The sequence below is a fragment of the Haemorhous mexicanus genome, chromosome 4, assembly GCF_027477595.1.
Source record: "Haemorhous mexicanus isolate bHaeMex1 chromosome 4, bHaeMex1.pri, whole genome shotgun sequence".
Classification (NCBI taxonomy): domain Eukaryota; kingdom Metazoa; phylum Chordata; class Aves; order Passeriformes; family Fringillidae; genus Haemorhous; species Haemorhous mexicanus.
The window spans coordinates 52,887,796-52,908,554 of NC_082344.1; positions in this window are offsets into that span (position 1 = coordinate 52,887,796).

The following is a 20,759-nucleotide window of genomic DNA, read 5'->3' on the forward strand; positions in this document are numbered from 1 at the left end:
GTCAAAAGATTTGCCACTTTTTGTGAATGTTTGTTGACTCACTAAAAAGTAACACCCACGGTCAGCTGCTAAATAAACATTTAGGATTCTGCAGCTAAAGCACTCCACTAGTGAGTTTATTATTAATAAATGGATTTGAAGTGTCGTGCTGGGCTTTACCACAAAGGTAAATAATTTTCTGGTTTTGCCTTGCTGGCTCTCTTGAGTGCATCACTGTGGCACTTTTCACTCTTTTCCTTTTTCCATCACTCCAAAGAAAGATGGTATGGCTCCCAGCTGCAGAACTATCTTATTTGCTCGGCCCATCCCCAGTCTACCGCACGGATGCTCGTCTCCATGTGCAAGAAAAAGATTTTTTGATGGCTCTAGTACACTTTACACATAGCAGATGAGTGATTTTAACAGTGGCACTTTCCTGAAACCTACATTAAAAAAAACAAAACCAGAACCAAAATACAGCAAAACAACAACCAACCAACCAAGCAAACAAACAAAACAAAAAAACCCAACCCCTCAGGCTGTTTCTACATGGTTTGGCTTTTTTGTATTTGCTTGGTTTTTTTTCTCCTTATGGTTGACTTTGATCTTCTACCCCATCCCTACAACCCTTTCTCTTCTTTTAAAAACACAATATCCCAGTTACAGGTGTCAAGATAAAAAACAAGTTCTACCTGAACAGGACAACAGAGTAAATGTAGGTTGCTACCAATAGTAAATATTACCTGATGTGTATCCTTTCCAGCATAATAATTCAATTTCTTGGAAGGATGACTAAATTTCTTGGCAAGAGTTCAGCTTCCACTTCTTACCATCTTTTTCAGTCTCAAAAAAATGCACAAAAAAACCAGACCAAAACAAAAAAAAAACAAATCCACACAACCAAAAAAGAAAGGAATGTTTCAAATCAGGGAGGTATTTCCATCCTTTGAGATCACAGAATAAGAGTCATTATACCATTTTCCATAGCTTACTTCCACTGGCTCATAGCCTTCAACATTTTAGCCTAAATTATGTAGAAGGTCTGAGTACTACTGAGCATCTGAAGAATCACTAAATGCATTAAATTATTGTGCAGTGTTGATTTAGAAACAAAATACTAAATGACGTTCATAGACCATTCATGAGATAAAAAGACTACTTTCATCTTCAGCTTCTTTTTTAATTATGAATCTTCCATTTTTCTTTACAAACTTTGTTTATCAGCATAGAAAATGAAGCACTGGAGGGAAATGGAGGCAACATGAATAGGAATAGAAATAGGAAGATATAGGAGGGTTAAGGTTCTGAAGTATCCCTCACCATAATATCCTTAGCATGCCAGAAAATAGGATGGAAGACCCTCTGTTCTTGTCCCTGAGGATATCTTACCCTTTCACACCTTTTCACCTTTCAGATTGCTACTGAAAGTAATCTGAAAAATGCAAGCCTAACATTTGGTCTATTAATAACAGAAGTAAGAGATTGTTCATTCTTTATTTCTGATCTCCAGGATCAAAAGCTTACATGACTTTCTGTGTTTGACAAGTGGGAAAAAAACCCCTGTATTAAATTTTTCTATATATGCATTTTATCCATAATGTGCAACTTCATCAACCTTAACATTTGCAAAGTGTAGAACTATTTTCATTAACACTGAAATAATGAATCTCCTAATTCATTGGTATAAGATTCACTTCAGGAATATAAAGTCAGATTGATGTGAAGCAAATAAATATTATAGAAAATAATTTATTCATGTAATCATATTATGTAAAGCTGCCAAAATTGAATAACTTGTCCCAGACCCATAGAAGAAAGCAACACCAACTCTCTATAGCAAAGGAAATATTAATTTAGAATCTTTCTAGTGGAGACAGAGGAGGACCATCATCTGTTTTCAAAAGGTAGACATCAGCATATTCTTTATATGGGTAAAATCACTTTTTTGTTACATTCTATTAAATATTTTAGTTATTTTGCAATGATGAGATAATTTTGAAGTGTAAGATATAAAACTTCAATGCAACTACAAATATAATATATTCAAAATTTTCAATCTATCATTCAATCAAATTTTTTTTCTGAATCTTTCTGTTAATTAAGGATATTGTTAATTAAGAATACAAGAAAATGGCATTTAAAAGTGCTAATTACTTAAAAGCTGTTTAAATAATTATGAAAACCTCCCTGAGAAGCTCAAGGAATGTATCTAATTACACCTACCATGGATCTCCTAATTGACAGGATACTCACCTCCTATGGATTCTGTTGTGCATCTTAACTAGTGAGTCCTGAGCCCAGAAGTTCAAATCACTGCTGGATGGAATATGAATGCAAGAGCACCATTTTTTTTTAAAAGCAATTGATTTTCAAATTAAAAATGTTTCGTAAAATAAATTAAAAATAATTTTTTGTCATATTTGGCTTTTGCTGGGATTCTGATAATTCTGCAATATAAACAAGCATTTATTAAAAAGAGTTCTTGCAATACATGAGGTGTTTGGCATGCCTGAAAACAAATCTGATACCAACAAATACTTTTACCAGACTAATTATGGATCAGGGCACCCTGCAGGAAGTAGAAAACTGGAAGCAGTTAAATTTGCATCAGAAGAAATAACAATAAATTCTTAATTAGGCAAAATGATTTCTTTTACACAGTTATGTTTACAAATAAAACCTGTAGACTACAAGTAGAGTGAAAACACAGACCTCTGCCCCAAGTCATACCTTGTGAAGAAAATTGCAGATTTTATTTCACAGAATAATAACATGAAATACTTACCAGCCAAGGTGCATGATCTACTTAACATATCTGTTGCATAAAAATGTCTGAAATGTCCAAAGGAAACTCTCCTGTCTTTACTAAAATTTCTGATCAAAGATCTAGGAAAATGAAATTTACCTTTCCTTGTTTTATTCTCACTTCATGTCTGAAAACGCTTTAACTTCTCTCTCAAACCCTGACTGGGAAACAGGTACATCAGCAGCACATCCCACATTTCAGGGTGATTCCAGGACCTGTTGGATTAAGTGTCATTCAGTTCCCACACAATGACCTCCTCCCTGCAATAAAAAGGGCTGAGGAGGTGAACATCTTCCACACAAGCAATGACCTTCCATGCGTGCCATGGAACAGGTTGGCAGCCAGCAGTACAACCAGATCTGGGAGCTGTCAGGCACTCCTGGGGCTCTCAGTATAAATGCCAGCCATGATTTAATATGCATTTAGCATTGGTCCTGCACAGAATTTGTTGCCTCTAGGCTTACATTGGATACTCAGTGTGGAAACAGAGTCCTGAGACACTGTCTTTCTCATTAATGAGAAATCCCCACAGTTTTCAGAAATACCTGGAGGAAGATATGAAATAATCAAGTCCAGGTTGCTTCACTTTGCACAAAGCAGGCAGCCCAATGGCCAGGGTCATGCCCCAGGGTTGAAGGTCAAGCCCTAAGACCTTTCATTATATTCATTAGACCATGGTAATGGATGTGCATAAAGCCCAGTGGCCGTGCTGGTTACTGAGGTACAGAGCTGTGATGCTGTAATTAGAGACTGACCTGACATGTGGGGCAGACAGAAAAAATGGTCAGTGATCATCCACTCCTAGCTGACTTGCCTGCCCAAGTGAATGAGTTGATCCAAGAAATTTCCAATCAATCAGTTTCTCCATTTTTGACTTATCTTTGCAATGCACTGCAGTCCAGGAATACAATACAAAGAGCTTTGAAGAAATCTTTGTTTCCCTGCTAAAGCTTTTTCACTTGCTCTCCTATTGCTGTTATTGCAGAACTAATGTGAGAAATCCTCTCCTTGCACTGAAATTTACAATGTGGACCTGTTGATGTCTAAACACAAATTCTAGACAAAGGTGCAGGAGCACAGCAAGTATATAGGCACATTTCTACTGCCTCTTGCTTTCAGCAGTTTGGAAGTTAAGGACTTCCAAAGCTAGAGATTGTATAGCTGGGTTTATATTGCCTTTGATGGATTTTTTTTTTTAATTATTCCAAAAGTATGTCAAATCATCTTTTGAAACCACATAAGCTTTTAACAACCATGTCCTTTGGCAATGGGTCAGTAATCAGGCACTTTATGGAAAATAACGTAGTGTTTTTTAAACTTTCTGTATAAATATCGACAATACTGCTTCTAGAGTTATACTGCTCAAAATGCTGCTGAAGTGCAAGTACCAGTAAGTAGTGCTTAAGTCAGTACCAATACAAGTATTTCCTATGATCTCTACTTTATTCCTGATTTGATGAATTTCTGTTATTTTTGAGTCATTCCTGTTTTTTGACTGAGGAACTTGATCCACTTCAGGCCTCCTGAGGAGACACTCTTCTGCAACTCTGACCATCCTTCCTGTTTGTCTTTCTGCCTTTTTCACTTCTGCTATATTTTTTTACCTGAGTTCAGAAAAGATTAGTATAATTTTCTCAGAAAATTATACTAATTTCTCAAAAAAGCTTATAATTTTCTCTCAATCTTTTTATTAAGACATTTTACTACTCTCTTTCTACAGCTTCTAAGGATGGAGATAATGTTTTTGAATCCTATTCAAAAAGTCTTAAATATCTTCTTTCAAAGTTGTAACGATCAAGCTAAAACTCATCATTAGGCATGTACAGTTCATCTTATTTTTCTCTGAGAAAACTTATTTTGTGTTTATCAATATGGAATTTCATCTGCTATTTCACTTAGCATCATGAGATAAATCAATCTTTCATTAATTTAATGGCATAAAATGAAGTGTTGTAACCAGAAGACCAATCTAAGTAGCATAAAAGATCATGGAAAAGCTACTTGACAATTCTACTGAAGCAAAATTAAATATGTTTTCCCAGTTAGTGTGTTTTAAACTCCAATGAAGTTTTGTGATGTTTAGGAGGTTATCTTTGAAATATCTCCTCAGTTTGTATTTTAATGGAAAAGATGATGTCAGCAGAGATGTTTCATTGGCAGTTGCTGCATTTGAAAGTAAAGAAACATCACGCAGGATTCCCGAAGGCAGGATCCCTTGCCTTGGTGGAACCCATACAATGTGCTTCAGGACACCTCCCTGCATCTATGGCAGACACAAAGCAATGGCAAAAATAAATTAGGACAGGTCCTCTGGTGATTAGGGAAGTTAATTTTATTCCTATTTTATTTCACAAATTCTTGCTGTTATGTGTATTTTGCTTGCAAAAGGGGACAAACAAGTCATAAATAATCATGCCCTAAATCTAAAAGCAATGTGCTAACAATCATATACAAATCATCAAGCTGGTTAAAGGACTCCTAGTTTATTCACAAGCACAAAGGAAGATTAAGCAATTCTCTTCATAGCCACAAAACTGTCTTTTACCAGTATAATATTAATACATTAATGGTATGTTTTGAATATTGACTTTATTACAGATGAGTCCCAAATCCGTTATGCATATGCTTCTGAGGAGATCTAAGGCTTTTTTTTTTTTTTTTTTGCTTCAGTCCAACAGGAAGAGGCTTCAACATCTCTCATGAGGTTTTCAGTAATTCAAAAAATCTGCATCAGGTAGCCTTAAATAAGATGCTCAATATTTGTCTGCAAATATACAGTCTGCCTGTAAAATTAGTGCTCAACACTCTTGGCACTGTATGGATGAGAAAAACCTGAGAAACATGAGAGAAAACTATGTTCAATGATCAGTCATTTCAGTCTTTCTTATTCTCCTTTAGGAAGATTATATTTTTCTTAACCTAATATTTTGCAAGCTAAGAAAAAGATAGTGCTCTGACAAAATGCACACGGTATTGAGATTCCCCAGGCTTAGCCTGCAACTCTGATAGCTGAGCCAGCAGGCAGGGGCTGAGCATTCAAAGCTAGTTAAAAAAAAAACTGAATACATTTTCTGTCAAGAATATCAGGGCTTAAAAGAAAAGCAGGATGTCATTTCATGCAAAAGTAGTAATTTCTGCATTTTATGTCATAAAATCCAAGGTCAAAGTCATCAGGGCACTGACAGATCATGTAGTTTATAGGTTTGAAAATAAACCGACCAATTCCACTTACTAGTACGATGCAGTAAGACACTCTTTTTAATCAATCTACTATGATGACAAAAACCTGAATCAATTAGGCAAATATTCATAATATGAACAGTTTTAAAGTATGGCTTGATGATAAAATCCTGGTCAAAGTCCAGGATGAAACAGAGTTCCAGCCACAAAGAACAGAAGAGAACAGATGGACTGGGTCAGCAAAAGCTGCTTGCTCCACAACTTCTGTTCACAGAGGTATATTGTATGTTGTGAACAAGAAAAATCTTGTTTAGAAAATGTGCAAAGGCAGTAGGGACCCAAGCCCTGTTTTATATAATCAAGCTGCTGAAAGCAACACTGAAAGGAATGATAGAAAATTCTGAAGTCCTTTGTAGTGCCCGGGATTTCAGAAAAAGGGTTTACTAGTGGACCTATTTGAGTAATGGCTAAGCAGCAATATAAAGAACTAAGTATACTAGCAAAGTTAGCTTCTCATATCAGCCAGACCTCTTCTGTTGCACCCAAAAAGTAGTGACTGAAAATATTAAGTGGAAAAAGAAAACATCCATGTCAAATATATAAAAATCTTTAGCATCAAAGCATCTCAGAAGAAAATTTCATACAACTTCACAAAACCATTTAAAAAAAAATACCCTTTCCAAAGCACAAATTAATATTCAGGAAAACATGTGCTAATCAAGAGTGAAAGCTTTGACACTACAACAAGCTCAGAATTCTGACAGAGACTTCAGAAAATAGCAGAGGTTTTAGTAAATACAAAATCAATTGGAATTTTTAATATTTCTCCCTGGTAATAATTTTAGTGCTATCCAATTGTTGTTATTTGATTTTAAAAAAGACTGGTGATGCAAATTTAATATCACCGCCATTGCAAAATCTGTTATGAAAATTTGCAACATATGTTGAATGACATTTTCAGCAACCATTTGTCAGTTGTTGATGCAAATTGCATCAAAATGCCACAAGAGAGCTTTAAAACAACTTTTTCCATCAAACTCTGCTGAGAAATACTGAGTTTATATACTTATCCATTTTCTGGTTTTGCTTATATCATTTCCTGTACTGTTCTTAACATTATAGCATTGAGAGTATTTGGCTGGTTTGTTAAATATGTTTGATGTTTGCTATGTGGTATTCATTTTCTATCCTGTTCTGCCATAGTGTGTGTGATTTTATGTACATTCTTGTGGGTTTATATCCATTACTTAGATATAGCTGCACAGAAGTTTTCCTAAAACTCCTGAGAGATTCGTAATGCTGCTCTCTCCTGGCAGAAAGCTTTTCTTCCCTCTTAAGAGGTGTCACAAGTATGAGCTCTTCCTCAAATATTGCTCTTTGCCATTAGCCCAATGATGGAGATCCTTTAAGAAAAAATTAATTGTCCAGAAAACAACTATGCACACTCTCCTTGCTAAGGAAATGAGGCATAGGTGACTTAGGAAGCACCTTGGATCAAGAGAGAAAGATCTCAGAGAAGGTCCCAGGAGGATTCCAATTTCTCTCCTTTTCCTCTTCTATTCCCCTGACACAAGATGTTCCAGGGTGTGTGACTGGCCTTGAGGTGAGTACGACCTACCTGCAGGTCTTCCCACTCCTCTTTGCTAATTGAAGTCTCAAGAAATAAGGGCTTCTGTTTCTTGCTGGAAATGCATGCTGGAAAGCATGGTGGCACTTGGTACCACTGCTACATCTTGGTGGATGGCTGCTGCAGGCTCTGCACTGCTCAGCAGCCCTCCCCTTCTCCTCCACACAGCCCCAGGCCCCAGGGTTTTCAAGGTCTGCACTCACTATCAGCTGCAAGGCCTACAAAGCATTTTTTCCATCAGGAAAAATATAATCTGAGGGGTTTTTTCACATTTTATTTAAGGTGATTTAGGTGTTTTAATTAAAAAAGAAAAATCCGACGGTGTTGTAAGAGTGTCGCTGAGAACAGGAATGTTACCAGTGAAATCTCCACAGTCAGTGGCTGCTGCTCCTGCACCTTCCCTCTGCTGTTTGCCCACATGGAAGCAGGTTTTCAATTTTCAGGTTTAGTCTCTGTTCTAGCCCGGTTCAGGAGTGGAAGCCTATCCATGATGCCTGCTGGCTTGTAATCCTCTTTAAGAGCCCCAGAGGCAGAACATCACTGAGGGCCTGAGATAGTTTCTCCAGGAACCAATGATTTCAAATGAAATGGAACATTTGGCACAGCCTGCTGTGTGCATTTTTCCCCAAGATTTTGTGATTGTGTTCATCATTTTGTGTCTGATGAAACCAGAGGTCCTGAGGAAGTGTTTAGTGTGAGCCAGGTGAAGCCTACTGGTGCTGACTTTCTGAACAGAGAGTTAGCAGAGGTCGCTACCACTCCAGCGCTGGGGCGGACAGCACAGTCAGACCTCACCCGCTCTGTCACTGTTAACTTTTGTTTCAGTGCTTGCAGGAGAAAGGCAGCTTACAAAGTACAGAGACAACTCTCTCAGCATTGGCATGTCAGTTAACAGGCACTGTTTCCTTCCATTTTCTTTCCAATATTTCTTTGCATTGTCTATTCATTTATTCATCCTGCATTGACTACACATCTACCCACATTTCTTTCTAGGAAGTTTCCTATCTTTTCCTTTCCTTTGATTTTATTTCTCCCACCCCTTTTCAGTCTATTTCTTATTCAGTTTCAAATATCATTTGTCTCCCACGCAGTCAGATTTGACTAAAGTACACTTTTCAAACCCTGAATTCTCTGTTCAGAATCCACAAGAATGATTGTAACCTCAGCCCAGTAAAAATTTCTTGACCGTCAGCAAGGTCAGAAGAGGAGCCATTAGAAGACCTATTATACGAATGTTATTCAAATTTTTGTTGCATAAACCTATTGACCTTTTAATAGCAGAGTCAATTATAAAGAAAAAACCTCACAAGTTCCTTTCCCTGCCACAGCTGGAAATCACTCAGAAGCTCTCACGTGCCCAGCTCTGACCTGAGCCAGCAGAAGAAGATTGTTTGCACCACACAGGCATCTTACCAGAGAAAGTTTGGAAAGGAACCAGAGAGCACGTTCACAGATACAACCTCCTCATGAGGAACACAACCCTATTCAACAAGAAGAGAATCAAGCAGGAGCATTCTGCTGCTGCAGTTGTGCTCCAAGGAGGAACCTCATCTGATGGAATGCAAGTGTCTTTCACTTCCTTCTTCCTTTGAACAAGAAAGGCAAAAGTTGTGGAAAGGGTACATAAAATAGCTAAACTGGAACATTTGTCATGCTCTGGTCAGACATCCTAGAGAGCTGACAAAGAAACTCTGACAAATTAGCTCATACAGGTATGAAGGTATGGTGGAAAAATAAAAATGTCTCCCAGCGTCAATACTGTGACCAGAAATGTGAATATTCATTATATTTCTTTAACAAATAGTCTCAAAACAATGGAATGACACTATGTAAATAACTGAAGGATATGACTTTTGATATTTCCAAAACATTTTATACAGGGAAATGTTAATAGGGGACTGCTTCAATGGCAAAAAGTGAAGGTTAAGCTCAACAGATTTACATGTGAAAATTCCCAGTGCCACCTATTGTGAGGGACAACAGAATCAAAAGAGGAGTCAGTGTGGTGCTGCATGTCCTCAAACATACTTTTCCTTTTAAAAATGGGGAGAATAATTATTTGTATTTCACGTTTAAAACTCCTTTCCAGATTAGAATTAAACTCTGGAGAGGCACACACATAAATGTTCGTTCCTGACTGATGCCTTTATTTCCCAAGTCCTGCTGCTATCTGTGACCCCGAGGCAGGGATAGAAAATGGTACTCACAACCACCTTAAAATGAACTGCCCAATGCCCTATGAGGGCTTCTGAGGCTTTTGTCTCGTTTTATAGCATACATAGCATCCTTTGCTTTTTTCTGACAATTCATAAATGAAAGGCTTTAATGTAGCCTTGAACAGTGCACAGTCCTTGCCAGAAACTAATTTGCACTGAACCTTTTAAAGAACTCTGTTGATTGTTTGCCTTTTTACGGCAATGTATTTAAGTAATCATAATGTCTGAGTGAAAGTCTATTACTATCTGTTTACCTCAGTACTTTGACATTTCAATATAAATTATCCTTTTTCATTTTTTATGCAACAGAACACAACAAAAACCAACAAAAAAGCCCACCCAAACAAAAGAAAAAAACCCAAACTAAATCAATTAAAAAAAAAAATAACCAAAACGAACCCAAAAACAACAACATAAAAAAGGATAGAGTTGTGCCTTGTTAGTAGAGCTTCTCTACTTATGAGAAGATTTTAGAAAAATTAATTATGGACAGTAAAAGCTCTAAAGTTATTTCTTGCCCTAAGTCCTACCTTTACTTCTGTTGATATGTAATGGGGAGGCCAGATAGGTAAAAGTGGCAAATTGCTTTTCTGAAGATGTTAGGAGTCCTTGCCATGGCAAAGGAGAGTGTAGAATCAAATGGTCACAGTGTACACAGCTTGCAGAGCCTGGTGAGAGTTGCTCACGCCATCTGCAACAAACACACTTCCCTCAAAATAATTCAGCAGCAGCTCAGCACCCGCAATCGAGGACTGAATGTTTTTGTTGGTGTATTCCGGAAGAGCAAGGAATAACACCAAAGTTGTGGGTTTGGTCTCCATACAGGTCATTCCCTTAAGAGTTTGGCTCAGTGATCCCTGTGGGTCTCTTCCAGCCCAGAATGTTCTGTTGAAAGTCACAGGACTGGGGCAGCATGGAGAGGTGGATTAGCAGAAAGGGTCTGGCAAAGCATGGGGACTTGCTAAAGCAGCTGTGCCCCAGATTGGCTGTCAGGGATTGTGTGTGTCCTAGAGGGCAGGGTAAATGGAGACACTCACAGACAGAAGTTTGCTTTGAAAATAGTGACAGTATTCTCACAAAATCACTTTTTAAGTGTCTATCTTACTAATTTACGGTCCAGGTTTTAACTAAACTTGATAACATTTTCCATGGAAAATGGAATAAACACCATGATTGTGGTGGTCAAGTCAGATAGATTTTGCAGATATCTCAATCAGTAAATTCTATTTTTCTGTTACTCCTGGTAAACCAGGAGTAAACATAGTCAATTCTAAGTATTGTACAATTTAGCTGCATTTCAGGACTTGTTTCTATCAGTTAATAAACCAAAGAACTCAATTAACTGTGGGAAAATGTGTTGAAATTGAATATTCAAAGACAAGTCCCATATAGTATATTTTAAGATATATGAGAACAAAATCTTGCCCTGTAGTTAGTGCAAACCAACCTTTTTTGTGACAGGGAAAGGAATGTTAATGCTAGAAAAACTTCAGAAAATAATAGATCTTAGATGACTTCAATGATTATGAGAATACAAAAGTTTTTCAATAGCATTGATGAGTTCAATACAGATTCCTAAAGCCTTAGCATTGGCAGAAGCAATTAATGTAAAATGTGTATTAATAAATATTTTCATGATGATTCATTTTATTTGTAAAACATAATAGCTAGGAAAGCATATATCTTTAAAACAGACTTCTCAAAATGAAGTCTTTAATATCAACCTCATTAGTTATGTGAGCTTCCTCTGCATTTAACCTTTTTTGACAGCTGAAAGGCATTTCAGTACAGCCCTGAGATTAATGTGAATACAATTTTTTTCCAAATTGGATTTTAATAAGTATCAAATTAGAAATATATTTAGTATTTTTCTAGGTTTTCATTAGTTTCCAGATCCAACCTAAAGGAAATATAATGAGAAAGCCCAGACGTTTTGGAGCCTGAAGAACAAAGATGAAAGATGAATTATAATGACATGCTCTATTTAACCTATGGCAAAAATTTGCAGATAGTGAACACACACATAGGAAATCCACCTCCACTGAAAATGTGTGCTGTTTCATTCTTAAATGAATTTATTGTGAATGCAAGGTGAAGCAGCTGTGACTGTACATTTTTTTGAGATGCACAGGTTTTGAGTAACCACACAGCAGCCTCATGAGCCATACAGATACAGCAGTCTCAAGGTATTAACAAAGGATTAATGTCTCTGTGTGTGTGCTAGCCCCTGTTTTTCACAGCATCCTTAGAGATTATGACATTTCCAAGGCTCTGGTGCTGATACTTGTTATCTGTTGATGCTAAAATGAAAAAATAATTATTCATTTTTTTTTCATCACTTAATGCTTGTAAACAGTAATAAAAAGTCTGTTAGCAATCTTTGCTGCTCATCTTACTTCAATACCATCAAAGCAGAAAGATTAAGAAATCTAGACATTACTATATGAAAACTATAACTTACAGGGATAACAGTAAGAATTACTATATTTGTCCTGAGAACTGCTTAAACATCCTTGCAATCACGACAATTATTTTGGTTTTTTGAAGTCTGCATTCCCAGGAACATAGGAACTACTCCTACTGTCACAATCCACCATATTATAAAATGTTTTTCACCATCTGCTGGAGAAACACCTTGGAGTATGCTGCAGCTCATATCAACACTCCCATCAACAACAACAAAAAAAACCAATTCTAGAAGCACTCCCAGATTTGAATGAAATCATAGATCTTTCGAGATGAAAATTCATTCTCTTGGGGGAAAAAAAAGTTTTCATAAAATAGACCAGTGGTATGCACAGTGTGTTTGGGAAGAGAAGTGAGAGAAACAACTGGGTAAGCAGGCTGCTGCAGTTCTGGCCATAGCTGAGGGCTTTGCAGTGACAGCCTCTCCTCCTGACTACCTGATGTATCAGAGCTGTGGGTTCTCAATTAAACTGTTTTCACCCATTTGAAAATGAAGAAATTAACTAAACTCAGGTAAAATGTTCATTTGACCTGGGAAAAAAATGATAATATGGGGTAATCCAGCTTTTTTCCCTTAATGTCTTTGCATTTCTAGATGGCACATATCTGTCCTTCAATACCTCTGTTTGTTTTTTCCCTATGATCTGACATGGACACATGTCTTTATGAATCTCTCATTGTGCACAGGTGCAGAAGACAGATCTGAATAAAGTGTCAAGGGCACTGGCAGTGCTACATGAGAGCAGAGCTCCACCTGACTCCCAGTGCTCAGCTGGGAGCAAGGCTCCAGGCTCAGCTCCTTCTGAACATTCTGTGCTTTGCTGGGATGCCTGGCTTATTTTCCACTGCCAATTTACAAGCCAAACTGGGCATAGGTATAGCCCATCTATAACCTCCTGCTCCTATTAGTCTATCTCTTCTTTAAGCTTTTGATTTTTCTCCACCTGGGAATTTTTCACAGGTATTTATTTGTTCCTAAGTAACCACAAAGTTCTGGAATAATTGGGGACTTTAAGGAGTGAGAAGTCCATACATCATACGAATGTGATTTTTTCACTGTTCTGATTGCAGAAATTATTACCAAATGTTCACATAACATACACACAGACAAAGAACAAAATATTGGACCACAACATTCACTGAAGAGAGCTTGTAATATGGAACATGATCTAGTAATATTTCATGACTCTAGTTATAAGTTTTAAAAAATTTCTGATGAATACCATAATTTACAGACAGCAAAAGTTACAGTTTTTCTTCTGCTACTTACATATCACAGACATATTTTTTTTTTTTTTATTTAAATTACTTTATAAATGCTAAAAAAAAAATCTTTTTGGGAAAATTTCCTGGCATTTTATGTGATTTGGAAAGCTTGCGCTCCCACCTGCAGCTTATCATTACTTTGGCACTGAATTTGTTTTTGACCTTTCCAGATCTAGATAATGCTTCCAGGCCATCAGCCAAGAATGACATTGGACTGAGATAAGCTACTCTTCAAAATTACGGGTGGGTTATGACACATCAAAATTATTATACAGTTTTTAAAAATAACCTGTAGTGAGGGAGTTTTCAGTAAACAAGAAGCACTGTTTGCCAAGGGAAGTGTCTGATAGGCAGTGTCTTACTGCATAAGGCTTACTTATTACTGAAAAAAAAATACATTGATGGGAACTCCTTTAAATGGATTTTCTAAGAATCGCAAAGGAAAATTTAAACTGAGACCTGACAACCTACCAATAAGAATAATTCAAATTAAGGTTTGGCTTAAAAACCCCTGAATCATTGGCCAGAGACAGAGCACAAATCCAGAAGATAAGCTGCAAAATAGGGAATTTTGCTGAGCCAGAAGAGCAGGGAACCAAGCTTTTAATGAATGTGATCAAGTTCATTTCAGTCACAAAAAGGGTAACATGGTGGGATCAATGCACACAGCATGGCCAACAAAGAGGAGGAGCTGGAAGCCTCTGAGGAAGTACTCTGAGGAAGCTCAGGTGGCTTACAGTGGAGAAAAGAAGGCTCAGGAGGACTTCTACAATTTCCTGAAAGAAGGTTAGACAGGTGTGGGTTGGTCTCTTCTCCCAAGAAAAAAGAAATGAGACAGGAGGAAATGACCTCAGGATTCACCAGGTGAGGTTTAGGCTGGATATTAGTAAAAATTTCTTCACCAAAGGAGTTGTCAATCATTGAAACAGCTGCTCAGGGTAGCAGTGGAGTCACCATCTCTGGAGGTATTTACAAGACATGTAGATTAGGTACTTAGGGATGTCCTTTAGTGGTTGATTTAGAAATGTTAGATTAATGATTGGACTCAATGGTCTTAAAGCTCTTTTCATAACCTAAAAGATTCTATGATTTTGCATTTTTCTGGTATAAAGTATGTGCTTAAGTACTGTCTTGCACTTACCCTATCAACTGCAACCCTGTCAAACCTGCATCTTTCAGGAAGTCTCCCTGGTCTTGAATTCATATTGCTATTGATGACATTATGGTTTAAAATCAAATTTTATCATTTAAGATGATGGTTGAACATATTTCATAAATAAAAATGAAAAAAATTTTTAAGGACTTCAAACTTGGTAATTCTAGGTTAGTCCTAAATAAGAACAGGAATCCAAACTTTCATAGTCTGTAGAAAGAAAAAAAAACCCAAATCCCTGCTTATATTTTTAGCCTTTATTTGTTAGATTTTCACCACAACATTTTTTTAGTTAAAGGAGAATTGCAAGAACTTGCATTACAGGTAATTTTTAGTTTAGGGAATTGCTTTTCTCAACCCCAGCCGTGCTTTAGTTTCCAATGTGCAGACACTCTATTAGCTCAGCAGGTTTTTTGCCATGGTAATGTCAAGTGCCAAAAGCAGAACAACAGCAGTGCTCCTTGTGGTGTTACATCTGGAAATGCTTAATGAATAGTGCAGCTTGCACATTTCAATACATTTTTAATTATATTTGGCAGAAAAAAGAAAGCATGACCTGGCTTAAAATGTATCTCAGTCAGATCTCTGGTATTTAAGCAAGAAGCTGCCTCACTGGAATACGAAACCTATCTTAATTGTTTTAGAGAATTCTGACTAAGACTAAGCTTTCTAACTGTTCTCATTTCTAGACATTTCTCACAGTATCTTGTAGATACTGTGGTCTGTTTTTTGATTTTACCCAAGGACTTCTTTAGTCACATCTTCTGAAGTGTCCACTGGTAATGAGAGTGTTGCATGTTGCTTGTCAGTGAAAGTGACCATGTCAGTCAGGAAAGTTATGGTATAGCCCATTACACCATATTATGACTCTGAGATGGCTCTTACCACTAGTGTGCTGACTTTATTAATGTTTTTTTCATAAACTGAACTCCTCCTTTCCCTCTTACCTTTGCCTCAGCCTCCACTCACCATTGGTAGTAGAATTATTTACAGAATGTCAGCAAGAGCATTTCAGGAATAGGTACCAAAAATAATTTTTCTCAACTGAGTGGATGACTTTGGCTGCAGAATAAAGCAGAGGATTGCACCTCTATCCTGAAGAACTGACTTCTGCTGTACAAAACTCCTCTTCCAGAAGCCCAAAGCCTGCAGCCCAGAAGCCAGATGCTCTTCTCAGCATGTGTCCCATACAAGTACTCTTAATGCCTTAGAGCAGAGAAACTCACTGCCTGGAGATGTTTTCTCCAGAATTTTTCCTGCTTCCAAATTTTCCAGAAATTAGTCTCAATCTGCTTTTTAAGCTTTCATCAGCATCTGTTTTGTCACCCAGTAGTATCAATTCAGAGCAGTTTAATACATATCCAGCTCACATTACTACAACACAGTGGTCACCAAAGCACATGTGGGCCCATCTGGCCAGTGGTTGAGATACAGAAAATCTGAACTACAACATCCCCTTTAGACTTTGAAGTAGTTTCTCATATATTTTATCATTCTTTTACTGGTTTTCATCCTCTATTGCACGTCTATGAGGCACTTTTGGAGCTAACTAATTACTCATATGCTAGTTATTGAGATAAGCCTTATTGGGAGGTCTCTAGATCCTCATTTGCATGATGCCATATCATTGACTTTTCTGTAGATTCACACTCAATGTACTCTAATGATCCACAACACATCTTCCTTTGTCATCACTCATGGTTAAAAATCCCTGCAACCTGCTTGGCACTGCTGCAGAAATTAACTTTGATGTAGAGTCCGTGGCCTACATATGAGACTATTTCCTCCTGTTTTCTGCAAAACTCCCTCCTGCCATGAAATGTTCCTTAAATTAGACCAGTTACCATTCCTTACCTTTCATTATAAACTCAACTTCCTTATGGTTGCCTTCTAGAAAGCTGAAACATCATGACAAGACAACCTAACAAAAGGTAAATATATTCAAAGTGTATATTTTCAATATTTCAGATAAAAAAATGTTTTGGATATGCTGTCTCAGGATTGCTCTTTCCTTTCCATATATGTGCATTTTGCTGCATTTATAGACAATAATTATAATCCTTATGAGCTTTTTTTTCTTTGCAGGCTAAAAATCAAGCTTTTTTGAGTCCCCTGTCACACAGAAAGCTCTTCAGATTAATTCCTACCAATCTTTAACTCCCTGCTTAATTGTGTATTTCATCAAAATATGAGACTAACATTGTAACATGTGGTATGCCCAACACATGGCCACCGTGTGTTAGTGGACTGTATTCCTTTCTTAATTTTTTTACCTAGAGAGTACCCACTTTGTCCAAAAGTCCTTAATGTGTACTTTGTATATTGTGCTGTTATGGGCACCGTGTTTCTGAGATCTTATTTTCTCCAGGCTTTGAGGGATGCACCTCTTCCTATGCAACACCATAATCTTTGTTTTAACAGTGTTTTTCAAGCCAGTTTCTCTGGCAACTTTTAAGTGTTCTCCTGCTCTTTGTGATGAAATCATTAATACTAATTGCCTGCTTTTCACAGGAAAGCAGATTTATTATGCAACCAGTGTTCTCTAAATAGAATGCACAGGGCTCTTGATTTTAACAACCTGCAGCCAGCTTTCACAGTTGACAGCAATTTGCAGATAAAAATCAATCAGCCATACTTGACTGGGCTGTATAACTGTCCTATCATGCTTAACTAGGCTTGTAAAGTCACCCTGTATCCAAAACTCCTGCTGCTTTTATTTACATAATCTTTTTCATTTTATTTTTGTAAGCAATTTGAATATGCATGAAAGACAGCAATTCCTTAAACCAGAATTATTATCAAAGATAGCATTGATAATATGTCAAATTTTCAGTATTTATCCCTAAAAAAACCTTAAACCAAACTTAAAAATACATGTGTTACCTTTCAGAGAAGGATACTACTGAGACTCTCAAATATTTTAAAACTGTTATAAAAAGAGAGTTATCAGATGTTATTGTGAACTTCCTGAATTCTTACTAAGGTACTCTATATACATGAAACTCATAATGTATTCAAATATCTGGGTTTGTAATGGACTTTGTTGTTATAAGAAATATTTTTTAGTACTTTATTTCTGGAATGTGACACGGGAGATTTTAAAAAACTATAAAATCCATCAGATGATTTCTGTGAAAGTGCTATGAGATATACAGCTGAAAATAGCTTTTTAACAGTCAGTAAGTTCATATAAACCCATACTATATCAAGGAGAAAATACATTAATTTAGCATTTTTATTAGAAAAAGGAGTGACAAAGATGCATGGAAGAAAATCCAGAGAGGCCTTAAGTGCAAGGAGTGATCATTTTACCAAGCTCCATCAGGAACTGAGAAGCCTTGGGGGGGAAAAAAAATCATCCTACTATGTTGTAAAATAAGGTTTGCTTGCTGAGTTTTTACTTTCTCATACACTTTGTGGAGGAAGTCAGAAAAGTTTTTGTTCTTCTATGAGGTGTCACAAGGGAATGGCACTGTCTCTGAAGTGAATGGGTACAGATATATCCATTTTCTTTCTTCTCTTTCTCTGCAGTTATCTCTAGATCCAAGGGGTTAAACTTGTGCAGAAAGCAAACCAGTTTAAATGCTGAACTTAAGCATAAGTTAAAGTACCCTGATGGACATGAATCAAAGTATGCAAAACTTTGTACAATGGGATTTTTTAAATACTTATTTTGGAGTAGACTGCTGGGAAAACTCAGCTGCCTGAACCTTATTTCTCTTGCACCAGCAATGAGAACTAGGAATTTACTGTTCTCCCCTTCTGGGATCCTCAGCCAGGTATGGAAGTGGATGGTTTGTCTTGCTGGAGCAGCTGAACACCTCATAGCTCCTTTAACACTGCCCTCTGAGAATATGCTGTAACTGATGCTTCAGAGGAAATTGTAACCAATAATACTAGATACCTTGGGAACAATTACTCTCACTTGTCAGTGGAAGTGAGGAGTTAATATCCTAAACAATATGGAAGAAAGATATCTTCCACAGGGAGTTTTGCAGATAAATTTCACGTTGCACAAAAATGTATTCCCCTGAACCATTTCAAACACATTAATCTTACTGTCTGTGAATGCTTTTCTGTATTTATATTATGGGAAGGGCATGGACTAACATTCTTTTTATAATTTCTGATTTAATATATATCTTTACCATAACAGATTTTACTGTCTTGTAACAAACCTACTCCCCACTCCCTTCAAATTAATTAGTCTAGCTGCTTTTAATCTTTCTTTTTAGGCAAACCCTCCTTTCTTGATCTTCTATAGTTCAAGAATTATAATTTCCCTTCTCAGGACTTTTTTTGTATATGTGAGAAGTTTTAAATTGGTCCCTCTCCTATGCAATGCTTTGCATTTCTCCATGTTGAATTGCAGCAGCCATTATGTAGTGTAATTACATAACAGCTTTAGAAAGTATTTTTCTTCTCTGCCCAAATCTTGTCAAACCTAAATAATGTGATCCTTCTAAAGCCTTACAACAGGACTGTTTCTGTTTGATTGAATCAAAGGAAGATTAGAGAATTAGAAAGATGACCATGTCATCAATTACAGAGCAGGAAATAATCAGAGGATAGTAATTTCTGAATAATTAGTGAAATATATTACTACTCAAGAGAATTTGAATTAAGAGAGATAATATAAACTGTGCTGATTTTGGCTGGGATGGAGTTAATTTTCTTCAGTGTAGATAGTAGGAGGATATACTTTATATATTTGTGCTGGAAATAGTGTTGATAACACTGGGATGCTTTTCCACTGGTGAGCAGGAATTTCCCAAAGCCAAGGTTTTCTTTGCTCCTCACCCCACTTCACCATTGATAAGGCTGAGGAGAAAAAATGTAGGGGAACACACATCTGGGATACCTGATCCCAGCTGAAGCAAGGGATATTCCAACCCACATGGTGTCATGCTCAGCATGGAAAGCTGGCCAATGAAAAAGAAAGGGAAGGACTTTCAGAGTGATGGTGTTTGTCTTCCCAAGTCACCATTCCATGTGACAGATGGTGACAGACAGGCATTCCTGGGGATGGCTGAACACCTGCCTGCCCATAAAAAGTGGTGAACTAATTGCTTGGGTTTTGTTGCTTTTGTGCAAGGATTTTGCTTTACCTGTTGAACTGCCCTCATCTCAACCCACAAATTTTATCCTGCTGATTGTCTCCCATCTAGGAGATGGGAGACAAGCAAGGAGTGAGTGAGCAGCTGTGTGGGGTTCAGTTGCTGGCTGGAGTAAAAGAACCAAGTTTTCTTTCCCTGCTCCTCTGAATTTTGAAGGACACATCTGTTGTTATACTTCATTTCAAGGAAGTTGGAACTTTGGTCTTCCAGTGACACTTGATCACACCAAAACTAAAAACATTCTTCCTATACATAAAACATTTTAATTACCTATACATATACACACAGAGGAATGAGGAAATAAATACAATTAGGTAATTTATCTAGAGAAAAGGCACAAGGCAATCCCACTGTAGCTGTAAAAAAATTTCTCTTTTCATGTCTTGACAAAAAAAATAAAACAGAGACATTTTGAATACATGAAATTCCTCCTGAATATCTTGCCTTTCAAAGATATTTTAAACCAGAACACAATTTGTGGCTGCTAGGGTATGCTTGACACTAATGTTCTGTACAGCTTTTGTTTGGTGCCAAGTTTTAGTGAAGTGCATTGGTGAATTTTCCTGCAAAAGGCTGGATATCAACACTGAATGCCCAAAATGTTGGAAACCTCAGAGGGCTGAGAAGCCCCAAAGGACTGTGTAGACTGAGAGTCTGAGTGAGGACTATGGGATACCTGATACAGCAGTTTTTGGGGCTGAAAATCTGCAGGATCCTAAAAGCAAAACTTTTGGATTTTATTAGTTTAATAATCTCCCTAACTAAACAGCTAGTGAAGCCTTTTGGGATTGTACTTGTCAACTTGGATACTTATGGCTTTTTTTTTTATTTAGCCATTAGTTTAGATGCCCAGAGACATAACTTAGGAATCACTACTACATTCTGAGATATTTAAGCATATTTCATTTTGGTCACCCTGCCCATTTTGTTTTAATGTTAGTGCATATTG